This window comes from Macaca fascicularis, chromosome 6 (genome assembly GCF_037993035.2).
Source record: "Macaca fascicularis isolate 582-1 chromosome 6, T2T-MFA8v1.1".
NCBI lineage: Eukaryota > Metazoa > Chordata > Mammalia > Primates > Cercopithecidae > Macaca > Macaca fascicularis.
Genome location: NC_088380.1, coordinates 188,241,204 through 188,258,054, shown reverse-complemented (window position 1 = coordinate 188,258,054; position 16,851 = coordinate 188,241,204). Strand labels below are relative to the sequence as shown.

The following is a 16,851-nucleotide window of genomic DNA, read 5'->3' as shown; positions in this document are numbered from 1 at the left end:
CTTTTCAGTCATCAGGCATCCGGCTCCCCCACATTCAGAACCAGCCTCTCCCCTATTCCGCCCAGGGCTCTTCCTCCTCCTGGAGCGGCCCCCTAGCCTGCACCTAGCATGGGTTTGGGCAAAGCCCCTGCATCCTTCTGAGCTCAGGGCCTGCCACAGGCCGAAACCTTCGTCCACTCCCTGTGTGCCCCTGCTCCCTGCAGTTCTGTGCTGGTGGGGCTGTGAGCGTGCCATGGCCAGGGTGCTACTATTGCACTTTGCCATGTGTGGAGGGTGGGGAGTCATCCTCGGGTGTCAGCTCAGGACCACACAGATAGATGGCCCTGGAACAGGCTTGCTGAGAGCATGGTTGCCTTCTCCAGAGAGTCCCAGACCTGCCTTCCTGGGTCACCCTCATGCAGGTCCCAGTCTGCCAGTGACTACAGTGGGTCTTTGGGAGACAGGCAGACCTCCCAGCACCCCTGAAAGTTGGGCCTGGGGATGGCTGTGGGTTTGAGGAGGGGGCCTTGCCCACGGGGACCTCAGGCATGGGAAGTTCCCCGCTGCAGCCCCTGCCTTGCAGCGCCCCCTGGCTGTGGGTGTGGCTTTTGAGGTCCCCAGAATCACACCCACCCTCTGCCTGCAGGTGTTTCCCACCACCCTCCCGCGAGCCCCTTCCCCGCACCTCCCCCAGGCTGTCCTCAGCGGGGCCCCTGCTAATCCTCTCCGTAGTCAGTGGGAGCTCCCACCGGGTCCTCCTGGGCTGGCCTGCGCTGCCGCCACGCACCCCACTCTCTTTACTGTCGCCAGCCCCCTGCAGTCCATGCTGTTATTACCCCCATGTGACAGATCAGGACGCCCATGCACAGAGAGGCTGGCAGCCTTGCCAAGGGCAGCAGGTCGGAGGCTGGAGTACAATGCACCCCGCTCCCCTCTCTCCTCCACCGGCACTGGATTCGTCTGCACGGCCACGTCTCTGGCTATTTCAGACCCACGGGAAGGCACAGGTTACTTAAAGAAAAACAGACAAAAAGCTGCTTCTGTCCCGGGCTGGTTGGGATCGTGGCTCTCTGCTGCCCTCCAGTGGCCGTTGGTTTTCCTGGGTAGGGAAGGGCGCTGACCTCACTGACAGCAGCAGATACTCCTGTAGGGTGTGGGAGGGTCAGACTATGGAGCACAATGTGGTCAGGACGGATCCGAGGCTTTCTGTTTTGGAGAGGCCAGCTTAGTTTTCATACATTACACAAACACATATGCAGTCTTTCCAAATGCAGGTGCGAAACAGTTTTTAAATTTAATTCTTTTTATTTTATGTTTTACTTATTTATAGAGCCGGGATCTCGCTATGTTGCCCAGGCTGGTCTCGAATGCCTGGGCTCAAGTGATCTGCCCGCCTTGGCCTCCCAAAGTGCTGGGATTACAGGCGTGAGCCCCCTGCCCAGGTGTAAGTTAAAAAGTTTTAATTTTTAGAGACAGGGTCTCCGTGTCGCCCAGGCTAGAGTGCAGTGACATGATCGTAGCTCACTGCAACTCCAAACTCTTGGGCTCCAGTGACCCTCCCACCTCAACCTTCCAAGTAGCTGGGATTACAGGCGTGAGCCACCAGGCTTGGCTTAAAGCAATTCTTCATATTCACACAGGCAAAGAAAACATTGACCTACCTGATTGAAATGCAGATTCATCGCATGTATGCCCCCAAATCTCCCCAGAAACTGAACGGACCGTTTAATAGCAAAGGATTAGGTATGGTAGTTGGCAAAAACCTGGCCTGTTAGCTTTTTAAGCCATTAATTATAGAAAATTTCAAGCATACACAAAAATGAAGCAAGTATCATAAAGTCCCATGTCACCTAACACGCAAAAGGTTCCCGTTTTGAAACCGGGCAGTAACAGCTTTTTCCGTTTTTTTCTTCATTACTTCAAATTTATGACATCGGGTACTAGAACATCCTGCCGCTATCTCCACCTGGGTACAGAGGTGCGCGGAGGAAAGGACGTCTACACCGTTGCCTTCCCGCCTCGACCATCGCCACCTAGGAAGGACTGAACCCACCTCACTTGCTGTAGACACCAGGGCTGACGACCTTGGCGCAGAGCCCGTCCACTGGAGAGCTGTGCGCTGCCAAATGGAATCTCTGATCCCGCGCAAGCGTGGGGCGACGGTGAGTTCCAACGATTTTTTTTTTTTGAAACCCGTTGGGAAAAGGGGAGCAGTCTCAACAAGCTGGGATTCGAACCCACGTCTCCGAAGCGACTGGAGCCTGGATCCAGGACCTTAGAATGGCTCAGCCACACTACCTTCTTCGTCGGGTCTGCTTGTGTGTTTTCCTTCCGTGTACAGCGTCCCCAGGATCCCTAGAGCAGCAGGGCACTGGGGCGAATCCACAGGGCACTGCAGAACAACCGCAGCTTCCAGCAGGATTTCCTGGGCCAGAGGCGCCGGCTGGGAATCCGCTGCACGAGCGCCCTCGCAGAGAAGATATGCGAAGCGCAGGCCTAAGAACCTGCTTTGGGAGGGTCACTTAGGAAGTCACTGCAGCCGACCCCTTTGCGGAGTGGGCATGAGAACAGGAGAAGCCTTCTACACTCTCACTTAAAAAGGAAACACGAAAGATCGGATGCGGTGACTCACGCCGGTAAGCGCAGCACTTTGGGAGGCCGAGGCCGGCGGATCACTTGGGTTTGGAAGTTTGAGACCAGCCTGGGCAGCATGGGGAAACCCTGTGTCTATGAAAAATACAAAAGTTATTGTATTTTTACAATAATCCGCTTGAACCCTGGAGGCTAAGGCTGCAGTGAGCCGAGATCGCGCCATTGCCATCCACCTGGGTGACAGAGCGACACTCCATCTCAAAATAATAATAATAATAATAATAAAAACAGACAACAAACTGTGAGCATTAATGATTTTATGAATTTAAAAAAACAGAAAAACCCTGTACATCCATTCCGTTCCTTTTTTTTTTTTTTTCTGCTGTGAAATGTGTTCCCGAGTAGATGTTAAGCTCTGACACCAGGACCTTCAGGTGTCGGATAAAGAGCATTGTTTTTGCCAAAGTACCCGTGATTACCCAGATCTTTTACTTGACTTCAAAAACGTCTAATCCTCCTGCCAGAGTCTTCACAGAGAACTGTTGGTTTGTGGTGAGGTCCAACTTACTTTTTTTTTTTTTTTTTTCTGGTGTCAAGTCAAACAACTCTTCATCCAGCTCTAGGTCTAGATTTTCTCCTATGTCTTTTTGAAGTTGTATAGTTTTAAATGTGACAGTCAAGCCCACCTTCTCCTTTGGATTCATTTTTGTCTCAGCTGCGAGGCTTTGCTAAGGTTCATTAGTTTGGCCTATGGCTGCTCCAGCACTGTTTTGTGAAAACGTAATCCTTTCTCCGTTGGATTGCTTTTGCACTTTTTTTTTTTTTTTGTTATGAGACGGATTCTCCCTGTGTTGCCCAGGCTGGAGTGCGGTGGCGAGATCTCGGCTCACTGGAAGCTCCGCCTCCCGGGTTCCTGCCATTCTCCTGCCTCAGCCTCCGGAGTAGCTGGGACTACAGGCGCCGCCACCTCACCTGGCTAGTGTTTTTGTATTTTTAGTAGAGACGGGGTTTCCTCGTGTTAGCCAGGATGGTCTCGATTTCCTGACCTCGTGATCCGCCCGCCTCAGCCTCCCAAAGTGCTGAGATTACAGGCGTGAGCCACGGCGCCCGGCCGGCCCTGTTTTTTCTTTTGTTGTTGTTGTTGTTGTTTTTTTGTTTTTAATCTTTCTTTAACGTGATAGTGTAGGAGGCTTCCCCATCACTCACGCTGGCTCCCCAAAGACAGCCGATGTGGGTGACTTTCTGAGTGACCCCCAAAGCAGATCCTGGGGCCTGTGCTTTGCGAGTCCTCTCTGCCCGGGCGCTGGTGGAACGTTTTCCCGTCTGTGTCCTCTGGCCCAGCGAATCCTGCTGGAAGGCGTTGGTTCTGCGATGCCCTGCGGATTCGCCCCAATGCCTTGTTGGCTCGGGGACCCTAGCGATGTTGCATAAAGAAGAGAAATATGTAAGTACACCGCCGTGAGAAAGAGAGCTAAGGCCGAGCGGTCTAAGGCGCTAGATTAAGGCTGCAGTGTCTTCGGATGCATAGGTTCGAATCCCACCACCACCATCTTTTTGTGATTTCTCCATTTTGTCCTCCCATGGGTTACAAAACGTTGGAACTCGCTTTGGGCCCCACGCTTTCTCGAGATCTGGATTCCATTTGGCAGCGCGCAGCTGTCCAGTGGACGGGCTTTGTGCGAAGTTTGTCGGCGCTGCTGTCCGCAGCAAGTGAGGTGGGTTCAGTTCTTCCCAGGTGCCAACAGTTGAGGTACCACCTGGGGTGCCTCAACCGTTGAGGAAGGGCAACGGTATAAATACCCTTGATGGCCTGTTCTCCGTAACCAGGTGGAGATAGTGGTGGGGTGTTCCAGGCTAGTTGTCTGTGTAATTAACTTGAAGTAGTGAGGTGTAAAATAGAAAGTGCTGTTTCCGCCCGGTTTCGAACCGGGGACCTTTCGCGTGTTAGGCGAACGTGATAACCACTACACTACGGAAACTCGCCTGGGTCTCCAGGCCCATCACAATGAGGCACGACAACGGGCCCTATTTGATTTCTCACGGTGATTCTGAGCTTCCTCCATGCGTCTCTTTGAGCTTGGCTAATGGGCATAAGCACGCAAGAAAAGGACGTTTCAGCACTTGGAAGGCTGAGACGGATGGACGGCTGGAGCCCAGGAGGTCGAGGCTGCACTAAGCTATGTTTGCGCCACTGCACTCCAGCCTGGGAGACAGAGCAAGACTCTGTCTCGAAAGAGAGAAAAGAAAGAAAAAGCGAGCGAGCGAGCGAGAGACAGGAAAAGGAAGTTTTCATGCCCGACGTGGTGGCATAAGTGGGCATGGGAGTCCTGAGGGAAGCTGTGGTGGCGACCTCAGAGAGATGCGAGGCAGTCGAGCTGTCTGGGGTTGACAAGTGGGCGTGGGGTTGAAGAGCAGGGGCGCGCTGGCACCGTTTTCTAAGAGAAGAGACTTTCAGAAGAAGCTGCTTGGAGAATATGAGGCCGTGAGTTCGTGAGTGGAGCTGGAGCTTGTGGGCCTGGGGAAATTGGAGTGGAATGAAAGAGGAACTAGCCCACAACACCATTTTCACTGTTCCATTGTTTGGTGGAGCTCTCGATTATCCAAGCAGCCACTGCGGTTGGACATTGAGGTTATTTTCCTCCCATCAACACTGTGCAAGCGTTGTGAGGCTCCCTCCGTGGCAGCATTTGGTACTTTTCACGTATTATGATGATATTTTTTTAACTTCTAGCCATTCTTCTGGGTATGTAGTATTTCCTCACGGTTTAAGTTTGCATTTAGCTGATGAGGAAAGATGATAAGCACTTTTTTCATGTGTATGACTCATTTTTTTTAATCTTCCACTGTAAGGTGTCTCTTAAATATCTTCCATTAAAGACAAAGAAACACACAACAAACAACCAAAACTGGCCTGACATGGAGGCTCACACCTGTAATCCCAGCGCTTTGGGACGCCGAGGCTGGTGGGTCGTTTGATCCGATGAGTTCAAGGCCAGTCTGGGCAACATATTGGGACACCATGTCTACAGAAACTCCCAAAATTAGCCAGGAGTGGTGGCGCACACCTGTAGTTCCTGTAGCTACTCGGGAGGCTAAGGCAGGAGTATCGTTTGAGCATGGGAGATTGAGGCTGGAGTAAGTAGAGATGTCACTGCTGCACTGCTGCCAGGACAACAGAGCAAGACCCTCTTCCAAACACACACACACACACACCCCTCAAACACTCTCCTATTTTTTTTTTTCTTTTAATCTGGAAACTTTTAAATTTTAGCTTGCATGTTTAAGTGTAAATTCTATTTCATATTAATTTTTTTGTTATAGTATGAAGTCGGGATTAAGGTTAATTTCTTTCCCCTGTGGAGATTCCATTGTTCCTGAACCAATTGTCCCCAAAGACGTTATTTCCACATTGAATTGCGTTGGTACCTTTGGTGAAAATCAAATAACTATATATGTGGACCCTAATATTTTTGTTCATTTTTCAGTTAAACATTTCAAATAGACCAGGTATGGTGGCTCACCCCTGTAATCCAAGGGCTTTGCTAGGTTGAGGCAGGAGGACTGCTTAAGGCCAGGAGTTGGACACAAGCCTGTGCAACACAGCAAGACCACATCTCTACAACAGACAAACAAACAAAGTTAACTGGGCATGGTAGTGCTTGCTTGTAGTCCCACCTAGCTGGGAGGCTGAGGCAGGAGGATTGCTTGGACCCAGGAGTCCAAGGCTGCAGTGAGCTGTAATCACACCAGTGCACTGCTTCCTGGATAACAGAGTGAATCCCTGTCTCCACATAAATAAATAAATAAATAAATAAATAAATAAATAAATAAATATATATATATATATAAAATTTTACATTGTGTGAATATTCCATTTTTTCTATCCATTTATCAATGGATGATCATTTATTTTTTTTTCCACTACTTATTTTATTTTATTTCGAGATGGAGTCTTGCTCTGTCACCAGGCTGGAGTGCAGTGTTGCAATCTCAGCTCACTGCAATCTCTGCCTCCCGGGTTCAAAGGATTCTCCTGCTTCAGCCTGCAGAGTAGCTGGGACTACAGGCGTGCGCCACTACACCCGACTCATTTTTTGTTTTATTTGTAGAGACGGAGTTTCAGCAAGTTGGCCAGGATTTCTCCATCTCCTGACTTTGTGATTCGCGTGCCTCAGCCTCCCAAAGTGCTGGGATTACAGGCGTGAGCCACCGTGCCCAGCCTATTTATTTATTTATTTTAAGACAGGTTCTCACTCTGTCACCCAGGCTGAAGAACAGTGGTGCCATGACAGCTCACTGCAACCTCTGCCTCCTTGTTTCAAGTGATCCTCCCACCTCAGCCTCACAAGTAGCTGGTACCATAGGTGCCCACCACCAGATGTGGCTACTTTTTGTATTTTTTGTAGAGACAGGTTCACTATGTTGCCCAGACTGGTCTAAAACTCTTGGTCTCCAGCAGCTCACCCGCCTTGGCTTCCTCAAGTGCTGGGATTATAGGTGTGAGCCACCTTGCCCACCCTTCTTTCCAGTTTTTTGCTATGATGAATAATAATCCTATGAACATTATGTGTACAATTTTTTACATGAATACATGTTTTCAACTCTTTTTCATGTATACCTAGGAGTGGAATTCCACTAGGAGTAGCAATTCCACTACTACTGTTTATTTATATGACATTTCCAGACAAAGCAGATTAAAACAGAGAGAAGGCAGATCACTTCTGTCTAGGGCTGAGGCCGAGACCAGGGCTGGCTGCAGATGGACATGCTGGAAATTTTTCTGGCAAAGGAACTGTCCTAAAAGTGGATTGTGGTGATGTTTGCAGAGATTAAAAATCATTGAGCTGTAGACTTACAATGAGTGGATTTTATTGCATTGAATTGTACCCCAATAAAGTTGTTATAGAATGCTAAACCATAAAAGCAAATCCCCAAACACAGCAACAGGCAGTTAGTGTTTCCCTGGGATCAGCTCAGGTGACAGTTGCATTGTGCAAAACGATTCCTGTGACCCAGAGCATAATTAAAGTTTGCATACTGCACTCCAGCCTGGGCAACAGCGTGAGACTCCGTCTCAAAAAAAAAAAAAAAAAAAAGTTTGCATAATGCTTTACCGCAGCCTTGGAGGGCAGGTAACTTGCACCTTGAAACTTGAAGGTCTTGCTAGTGTTGCTTGTAATCAAGGTAAAGTAGTTGTATAAATAATCTAAATGTGAGTAAATTTACGGGGATGCCAAGTAAATGAAGGAGGTGACCCACCACCGCGAGACTGAATCCAGGAGGGGTCGATGGAAGTCATCCAATCCAGAACCGCCGAAATAGAGACCTTGCCAATGGATGAGTTTAAGAAACTAAAAATGCATGTTACAGAGACGAAACGAGCATCCGTTATAGGATCCAGTTTATGGTCAACACGAGGACGTCCACCCAATAGTGTGTGTCTGCAGGAGGGGCCGGAGTGTGCTGCTGTGTTTTGGGTGTGATGTGCAAAGTACTGGTCCTTGAGGAGATGGGGGCACTGGTTTTTATTTTCCACAGCTGTCTTTTTAAATCTAGAAGACAAAAGCTTCTGTTGACGAGCGCTCGGGGCTGCAGAAGGGTCGTGGCGTTGAACGTGCTGGCCCTCTGCAGGGGCCGCCTGTGTGTGTGTGTTTGGGGGGTGGTGAGCTCCTTCGCTGGCTGTCAGGGTGCGAGTTACACAACCCCTGGAGGTGGCAGTTCCTTGTCTGTAGAATGGGGTGAGAGCAGCGCCTTTCTTACAGGTGGATGACGAGGGTTAGAGCAATTAACACACGCACTAGCACTAGGTAAGACTGAAGAAACACTCACTGAATTCACAGCTGTGCCAAGGCAGCTCAGTTCCAGGCCCAGGGGACACAGCATGAGGGACACAAAACGGAAGGATCCTTCTCCCCAGAGGGGAAGGGTTGGGGTGAGGAACAAGGGAAGACCGAGGCCGCACAGGCGGACAAGGGTGGACGGCACTGCGCGATGGAGAGGGGCCTCCGCCCAGGGAGATGTGGAAGAGGCGGCGCTGGGCGCACGCAGCTGCAAGGGAAAGGCGGGTGCGGGGGCTGCAGGGGCGGAGCAGGAGGCTGGGCGAGGACGGTGCGTCCTCCCTGCAGCCGCATGAAGGAGACAAGCCTTGAGAGGTGGCCCGTTTGCCTCGGCTTCTGGTTTGTGTCCGGGAAGAGCCCGGGTTCAGCCCCATCTCAGCGGCTCCCACAAGCCAGCGCAGGCCGCGCTGGACCCGCTCCTCGTCCTTGGCTCCCGCCTTGGGAGCAGCGGCCTCTGCCTCCCTTTCCAGGGCCGGCGCCTCCCTCCAGGGCTCCGTATCGGGAGAGTTTCTATCAGGGATTCAAGGAACCGCCTCTGGGCTGCCGCGGAGCGGGGACGTCCGTTGGGAAACGCAGCGCGTCCCCTGGTCGCGCCCAGGAACTTCTCCAGCCTGCGAGTCCGCTCGCGGGAGTCCCCCAGGCCGACGCCGCCCCAGCTCGCTCGCAGCTGGCGCGCCCGGGGAGAGGACCTGGAGCCTCCGCGGCTGGCCCGAAGCCGGGGTCCCTGCGCCTTCCCGCAACGGCTCCAGGGAGACCGGCCCGGCGCGCCTGAGCGCAGGGCGGCGCCGCTGTCCCCTCGCAGGAGCGGGAACTGCCTCTTTCTTCTGGACCTCTCCTCTGCCAGGGGTGGGGGTGGTACTGTCGCCCTGGTAGCCCCTACACAGCCCTAGAGGCCGCCTGCCCGGATGGGCCGGCTATTGGGGAAACCCATGGGGCCACCCCCTCTCAGGACTGGTCTGAGCACAGAGGCAGCCCGCGTGCTCCTTGGTTTCCCAAACCCACCCGTATGTTACACTGGGTCCTGGATGGGGTGAGGCTGGAGCTCAGAGAGGGACAGCGGTGTGAAGAGCTGCGATGGTGGCATCTTCCCTCGGGCTTTCTGGAGAAGGCGCCTCTGAGCGGATGGGGCTTCAGACCCGGCTCCCTGTGAGCTGTGAGCCTGTGTGGGCAGCAGCCAGCCAGGCAGCCCTTCACCTGTGACTGGGAGGTCGCGCTGGGCTTGGGTTTCCTGGAGGTTTCACCCTGGGCATGGGCCTGGGAGTGCCAGGGCCGTCTGTGAAAACGTCTGGAGGAGTTTCCTAGGGCTGCCAGAACAAAATATCCCAGCCTGGGGCTTCAACTACAGATGGTCATTTTCTCCCAGGTCTGAGGCTGTGAGTCCAGGATCAGGGCACATGGAGGCTTGTTTCTGCCGAGGCTTCCCTTTTTGGCCTGCAGGTGGCCGCCTTCTCTCTGTGTCCACACGTGGTGTTTTGTCTGTGCACCTGCACCCATGTTGGCCCCGTGTGTCCACATTTCCTCTTCTTCTAAGGACACCAGTCAGGTTGGATTGGGGTCCACCATAGGGACCTCATTTTACTGTGACCACCTCTTTAAAAGCCCTATGGCCAAATACAGTCACATTTTGAGGTGAAGAGGGTTGGAGTGCTAAGATGAACTTTGAGGGAAACACGATTCCACCATAGTAAGACTTTTCAGGCCTGAGATCTCCAGGTGAACAGAAAGGCAGAGTCCAAACTGCAAATGGAGGCTCTGGGGGGTGTGAGGGGGGTGGAGGTTCAAAAGTGTCGCCTTAGGCTGGAGGTGGGAGGAAGTGATCTTCTGGGTCCTCTTTTACTGGTTGTTCCAATGCGTCCAGGAGGAGAAACCGGGTTGACGCTGCCTTTGCCCATTTGGAAAGCCATCTGGATTCATTTCCAGTGTTGTGTGTTTCTGGAGGCGATGCATACCCAGGCCGAGGGCCAGTTTAAAGACGTGCTCCGTGACCACAGGCCAGCCACTCCCATCTCAGCCTGTTTTCACATCAACAAGATGAGGGTGAATGAGATGATCTCAAGGGTCCCTGCTGGCTCTAAACTCTCAGCTTTCCTGTCCCTGAGATTCATCCTGTTTCTAAGATCTCTGCTGAATATCCCGCCCCTCAGCAGAGTGAGTGAAGCCAAGATAAAGAGCCAATTTTCTGGGCTGTTCTTCAGTACAGGTGGAGAAGGTGGCCCATGTGACTGAGATAGGGCACCCACCCCCAAACATCCCCCTGCCGGCATCCCCCGTGGCACGGCTCTTCTTCCTGACTCCTTGACCCCTAGAGCCCTGGGCCTGGGCCACAGCAGGAGCTCACAACTGTCTGTCATCAGAGTCATTCCATCACTGGCTCAGCTGCTCTGGGCTGGGGCAAAGCTGGCCACTGTCTCAGAAGGACTCGCAGGGTGTTCCAGAAGACAGGGAGGGCCCTGGGTAGATGGGGCCCTGCTTACTCCTCAGGACAGAGTCTGGGTAAGTTGGCCAGAAGAGCCATTGTCATCATGTGAGCTGGCCCGCAAAGAGGAGCGCTCAAGGATCAAAAGGCAGATTGGTATAAATTGTCACAGTGTCCTGGAGGGGGCCTCTGGGGTCACTTGGTCAAATGCGCACAGCGTCTTCTGGGGAAACCAGGAGTTGAAGGCTGTGCTGCCTGTGGGCCTCCCCCTCTGCTCTAGTCTCTGGGGGAAGGAGGGGGTGAGGAGGTTCCTCATCCGGGTCTTATCTGGAACCTCTTTCCTCCTGATCACCGGACTCTAGGTCCTGAGTTTAAAACACCGGTTTTCCCCTCTCAGCAGGGGTAACTGGACTCCTGCATTCATTTCCACTCAGGATTGGCCTGCACAGGGCCCTTCTTTAGCTTTTAAACTTATCCTATGTCTTTAAATTCATTTATCTGTTCCCTGCTGTGCGCACACTCAGTCATTCCCTCTCCCACGTCTGTGTGAGCAGGGCTGTGCGTGCCAGGGCACCTGGGTGTGTAAGGGTGTGGGCGCCTCTGGATGTCAATCTTGGGCACATCTCCCTTTTCCCCACTGGTCTCTGGGCTCATCCACACGGCTGCCCACCCCCAGTGACCATGCCCATCCTGGCCCCACCCCCAGTGACGATGCACGCCCTGCTCCTCCCCCAGTGACGATGCACGTCCTGCCCCCACCCCTGAGGGTTTCTTGGGGACATCCTAGGTGTGATCTCACTGGGTCTGGGCTGCCCCCTCCTCACTGCCTCCTAGGAAGCCCCAGCCTCTACTTGCTTTTCAGTCATCAGGCTCCGGCTGCGTCTCCCACACATTCAGAACCAGCCTCTCCCCTCATCCGCCCGGGGCTCTTCCTCCTCCTGGAGCGGCCCCCTAGCCTGCACCTAGCATGGGTTTGGGCAAAGCCCCTGCATCCTTCTGAGCTCAGGGCCTGCCACAGGCCGAAACCTTGGTCCACTCCCTGGGTGCCCCTGCTCCCTGCATTTCTGTGCTGGTGGGGCTGTGAGCGTGCCATGGCCAGGGTGCTACTATTGCACTTTGCCATGTGTGGAGGGTGGGGAGTCATCCTCGGGTGTCAGCTCAGGACCACACAGACAGACGGCCCTGGAAAAGGCTTGCTGAGAGCATGGTTGCCTTCTCCAGAGAGTCCCAGACCTGCCTTCCTGGGTCACCCTCATGCAGTTCCCAGTCTGCCAGTGACTACAGTGGGTCTTTGGGAGACAGGCAGACCTCCCAGCACCCCTGAAAGTTGGGCCTGGGGATGGCTGTGGGTTTGAGGAGGGGGCCTTGCCCACGGGGATCTCAGGCATGGGAAATTCCCCGCTGCAGCCCCTGCCTTGCAGCGCCCCCTGGCTCTGGGTGTGGCTTTTGAGGTCCCCAGAATCACACCCACCCTCTGCCTGCAGGTGTTTCCCACCACCCTCCCGCGAGCCCCTTCCCTGCACCTCCCCCAGGCTGTCCTCAGCGGGGCCCCTGCTAATCCTCTCCGGAGTCAGTAGGAGCTCCCACCGGGTCCTCCTGGGCTGGCCTGCGCTGCCGCCACGCACCCCACTCTCTTTACTGTCGCCAGCCCCCTGCAGTCCATGCTGTTATTACCCCCATGTGACAGATCAGGACGCCCATGCACAGAGAGGCTGGCAGCCTTGCCAAGGGCAGCAGGTCGGAGGCTGGAGTACAATGCACCCCGCTCCCCTCTCTCCTCCACCGGCACTGGATTCGTCTGCACGGCCACGTCTCTGGCTATTTCAGACCCACGGGAAGGCACAGGTTACTTAAAGAAAAACAGACAAAAAGCTGCTTCTGTCCCGGGCTGGTTGGGATCGTGGCTCTCTGCTGCCCTCCAGTGGCCGTTGGTTTTCCTGGGTAGGGAAGGGCGCTGACCTCACTGACAGCAGCAGATACTCCTGTAGGGTGTGGGAGGGTCAGACTATGGAGCACAATGTGGTCAGGACGGATCCGAGGCTTTCTGTTTTGGAGAGGCCAGCTTAGTTTTCATACATTACACAAACACATATGCAGTCTTTCCAAATGCAGGTGCGAAACAGTTTTTAAATTTAATTCTTTTTATTTTATGTTTTACTTATTTATAGAGCCGGGATCTCGCTATGTTGCCCAGGCTGGTCTCGAATGCCTGGGCTCAAGTGATCTGCCCGCCTTGGCCTCCCAAAGTGCTGGGATTACAGGCGTGAGCCCCCTGCCCAGGTGTAAGTTAAAAAGTTTTAATTTTTAGAGACAGGGTCTCCGTGTCGCCCAGGCTAGAGTGCAGTGACATGATCGTAGCTCACTGCAACTCCAAACTCTTGGGCTCCAGTGACCCTCCCACCTCAACCTTCCAAGTAGCTGGGATTACAGGCGTGAGCCACCAGGCTTGGCTTAAAGCAATTCTTCATATTCACACAGGCAAAGAAAACATTGACCTACCTGATTGAAATGCAGATTCATCGCATGTATGCCCCCAAATCTCCCCAGAAACTGAACGGACCGTTTAATAGCAAAGGATTAGGTATGGTAGTTGGCAAAAACCTGGCCTGTTAGCTTTTTAAGCCATTAATTATAGAAAATTTCAAGCATACACAAAAATGAAGCAAGTATCATAAAGTCCCATGTCACCTAACACGCAAAAGGTTCCCGTTTTGAAACCGGGCAGTAACAGCTTTTTCCGTTTTTTTCTTCATTACTTCAAATTTATGACATCGGGTACTAGAACATCCTGCCGCTATCTCCACCTGGGTACAGAGGTGCGCGGAGGAAAGGACGTCTACACCGTTGCCTTCCCGCCTCGACCATCGCCACCTAGGAAGGACTGAACCCACCTCACTTGCTGTAGACACCAGGGCTGACGACCTTGGCGCAGAGCCCGTCCACTGGAGAGCTGTGCGCTGCCAAATGGAATCTCTGATCCCGCGCAAGCGTGGGGCGACGGTGAGTTCCAACGATTTTTTTTTTTTGAAACCCGTTGGGAAAAGGGGAGCAGTCTCAACAAGCTGGGATTCGAACCCACGTCTCCGAAGCGACTGGAGCCTGGATCCAGGACCTTAGAATGGCTCAGCCACACTACCTTCTTCGTCGGGTCTGCTTGTGTGTTTTCCTTCCGTGTACAGCGTCCCCAGGATCCCTAGAGCAGCAGGGCACTGGGGCGAATCCACAGGGCACTGCAGAACAACCGCAGCTTCCAGCAGGATTTCCTGGGCCAGAGGCGCCGGCTGGGAATCCGCTGCACGAGCGCCCTCGCAGAGAAGATATGCGAAGCGCAGGCCTAAGAACCTGCTTTGGGAGGGTCACTTAGGAAGTCACTGCAGCCGACCCCTTTGCGGAGTGGGCATGAGAACAGGAGAAGCCTTCTACACTCTCACTTAAAAAGGAAACACGAAAGATCGGATGCGGTGACTCACGCCGGTAAGCGCAGCACTTTGGGAGGCCGAGGCCGGCGGATCACTTGGGTTTGGAAGTTTGAGACCAGCCTGGGCAGCATGGGGAAACCCTGTGTCTATGAAAAATACAAAAGTTATTGTATTTTTACAATAATCCGCTTGAACCCTGGAGGCTAAGGCTGCAGTGAGCCGAGATCGCGCCATTGCCATCCACCTGGGTGACAGAGCGACACTCCATCTCAAAATAATAATAATAATAATAATAAAAACAGACAACAAACTGTGAGCATTAATGATTTTATGAATTTAAAAAAACAGAAAAACCCTGTACATCCATTCCGTTCCTTTTTTTTTTTTTTTCTGCTGTGAAATGTGTTCCCGAGTAGATGTTAAGCTCTGACACCAGGACCTTCAGGTGTCGGATAAAGAGCATTGTTTTTGCCAAAGTACCCGTGATTACCCAGATCTTTTACTTGACTTCAAAAACGTCTAATCCTCCTGCCAGAGTCTTCACAGAGAACTGTTGGTTTGTGGTGAGGTCCAACTTACTTTTTTTTTTTTTTTTTTTCTGGTGTCAAGTCAAACAACTCTTCATCCAGCTCTAGGTCTAGATTTTCTCCTATGTCTTTTTGAAGTTGTATAGTTTTAAATGTGACAGTCAAGCCCACCTTCTCCTTTGGATTCATTTTTGTCTCAGCTGCGAGGCTTTGCTAAGGTTCATTAGTTTGGCCTATGGCTGCTCCAGCACTGTTTTGTGAAAACGTAATCCTTTCTCCGTTGGATTGCTTTTGCACTTTTTTTTTTTTTTTTGTTATGAGACGGATTCTCCCTGTGTTGCCCAGGCTGGAGTGCGGTGGCGAGATCTCGGCTCACTGGAAGCTCCGCCTCCCGGGTTCCTGCCATTCTCCTGCCTCAGCCTCCGGAGTAGCTGGGACTACAGGCGCCGCCACCTCACCTGGCTAGTGTTTTTGTATTTTTAGTAGAGACGGGGTTTCCTCGTGTTAGCCAGGATGGTCTCGATTTCCTGACCTCGTGATCCGCCCGCCTCAGCCTCCCAAAGTGCTGAGATTACAGGCGTGAGCCACGGCGCCCGGCCGGCCCTGTTTTTTCTTTTGTTGTTGTTGTTGTTGTTTTTTTGTTTTTAATCTTTCTTTAACGTGATAGTGTAGGAGGCTTCCCCATCACTCACGCTGGCTCCCCAAAGACAGCCGATGTGGGTGACTTTCTGAGTGACCCCCAAAGCAGATCCTGGGGCCTGTGCTTTGCGAGTCCTCTCTGCCCGGGCGCTGGTGGAACGTTTTCCCGTCTGTGTCCTCTGGCCCAGCGAATCCTGCTGGAAGGCGTTGGTTCTGCGATGCCCTGCGGATTCGCCCCAATGCCTTGTTGGCTCGGGGACCCTAGCGATGTTGCATAAAGAAGAGAAATATGTAAGTACACCGCCGTGAGAAAGAGAGCTAAGGCCGAGCGGTCTAAGGCGCTAGATTAAGGCTGCAGTGTCTTCGGATGCATAGGTTCGAATCCCACCACCACCATCTTTTTGTGATTTCTCCATTTTGTCCTCCCATGGGTTACAAAACGTTGGAACTCGCTTTGGGCCCCACGCTTTCTCGAGATCTGGATTCCATTTGGCAGCGCGCAGCTGTCCAGTGGACGGGCTTTGTGCGAAGTTTGTCGGCGCTGCTGTCCGCAGCAAGTGAGGTGGGTTCAGTTCTTCCCAGGTGCCAACAGTTGAGGTACCACCTGGGGTGCCTCAACCGTTGAGGAAGGGCAACGGTATAAATACCCTTGATGGCCTGTTCTCCGTAACCAGGTGGAGATAGTGGTGGGGTGTTCCAGGCTAGTTGTCTGTGTAATTAACTTGAAGTAGTGAGGTGTAAAATAGAAAGTGCTGTTTCCGCCCGGTTTCGAACCGGGGACCTTTCGCGTGTTAGGCGAACGTGATAACCACTACACTACGGAAACTCGCCTGGGTCTCCAGGCCCATCACAATGAGGCACGACAACGGGCCCTATTTGATTTCTCACGGTGATTCTGAGCTTCCTCCATGCGTCTCTTTGAGCTTGGCTAATGGGCATAAGCACGCAAGAAAAGGACGTTTCAGCACTTGGAAGGCTGAGACGGATGGACGGCTGGAGCCCAGGAGGTCGAGGCTGCACTAAGCTATGTTTGCGCCACTGCACTCCAGCCTGGGAGACAGAGCAAGACTCTGTCTCGAAAGAGAGAAAAGAAAGAAAAAGCGAGCGAGCGAGCGAGAGACAGGAAAAGGAAGTTTTCATGCCCGACGTGGTGGCATAAGTGGGCATGGGAGTCCTGAGGGAAGCTGTGGTGGCGACCTCAGAGAGATGCGAGGCAGTCGAGCTGTCTGGGGTTGACAAGTGGGCGTGGGGTTGAAGAGCAGGGGCGCGCTGGCACCGTTTTCTAAGAGAAGAGACTTTCAGAAGAAGCTGCTTGGAGAATATGAGGCCGTGAGTTCGTGAGTGGAGCTGGAGCTTGTGGGCCTGGGGAAATTGGAGTGGAATGAAAGAGGAACTAGCCCACAACACCATTTTCACTGTTCCATTGTTTGGTGGAGCTCTCG

At 52.8% G+C, this 16,851-nt stretch overlaps 2 non-coding genes across 2 annotated transcripts; both read right to left on the bottom strand.

The window, feature by feature from the left end:
- Window positions 1-4,477: 4,477 nt before the first annotated feature.
- Window positions 4,478-4,550, bottom strand: TRNAV-AAC (transfer RNA valine (anticodon AAC)). Its single transcript has one exon. It is a non-coding gene; the product is annotated as a tRNA-Val (tRNA).
- Window positions 4,551-16,162: 11,612 nt separating this feature from the next.
- Window positions 16,163-16,235, bottom strand: TRNAV-AAC (transfer RNA valine (anticodon AAC)). Its single transcript has one exon. It is a non-coding gene; the product is annotated as a tRNA-Val (tRNA).
- Between the last annotated feature and the right edge of the window lie 616 nt (window positions 16,236-16,851).